The sequence below is a fragment of the Sinocyclocheilus anshuiensis genome, unplaced genomic scaffold (genome assembly GCF_001515605.1).
Source record: "Sinocyclocheilus anshuiensis isolate Anshui unplaced genomic scaffold, SAMN03320099.WGS_v1.1 scaffold1294, whole genome shotgun sequence".
NCBI lineage: Eukaryota > Metazoa > Chordata > Actinopteri > Cypriniformes > Cyprinidae > Sinocyclocheilus > Sinocyclocheilus anshuiensis.
Genome location: NW_015558613.1, coordinates 114,932 through 115,795, shown reverse-complemented (window position 1 = coordinate 115,795; position 864 = coordinate 114,932).

Below are 864 nucleotides of genomic sequence, written 5' to 3'. Positions count from 1 at the left end.
TTGTTATTAGTTTAAGTATTTGCTATTGACTGTTCAAATGCGGAGTTTTGCGCATTGTGTGTGTGTGTGTGTGTGTGCTTGCGCAATTTATAGATACATTGTAAGCCTATAAAATGGGATTAGACAAATTGCATAAAGTAAAATATTATATCAAATCATACTGTTATATCTTTTATAACTAGTTGAGAATCATCGTAGCAATTTTTGCACTGATGTCAGACTTACTCATGCGTTGTAAATAATCAGATCTTTTGATTGGTGTCCAACAAGTTTCGGATAAAAAGAAAATAATGAACTGAAATTAAGCACAAGTATTTAATTGCAGGATTATCAAAAAATAGACATTAATACATGGTAAGACAGAGACAGAATAATACAGAATACCTAAATGTCTAAATATTAAACTTTTTTTATTTTTTACAAATAATAATAATAATTTATTACATTTTATTCTTAATACTACTGTTAATAATAATTTATATTTCTGTGAAGCTTCTTTGAAACAGTATGTATCATTAAATACACTACATATAAACTTGAACTGAATTACTATATATATATACACTTTTTTTTTTTTTTTTTATGTTTTTTCTCCATTTGTTATGCGCCAACCAATGTAATGACATTTAAAAAAAAATTCTAAAACTCGAAAACTTTTTTTTCTGGTTGCAAAGAGGATATATTTCATTAATGCCCCCGAGCATATTTGTGTTCAGCCATATTTGCAGTTAAATTGCCTTAAACCATTGACTTCACACATAAACGTATTTTACTTGGCCAGAAAATCTTGTATGGAGGACGAAACCTGCAAAAACAATAAATAAATAAATACACAAATAAATAAATAAATATGCAAATAAATAA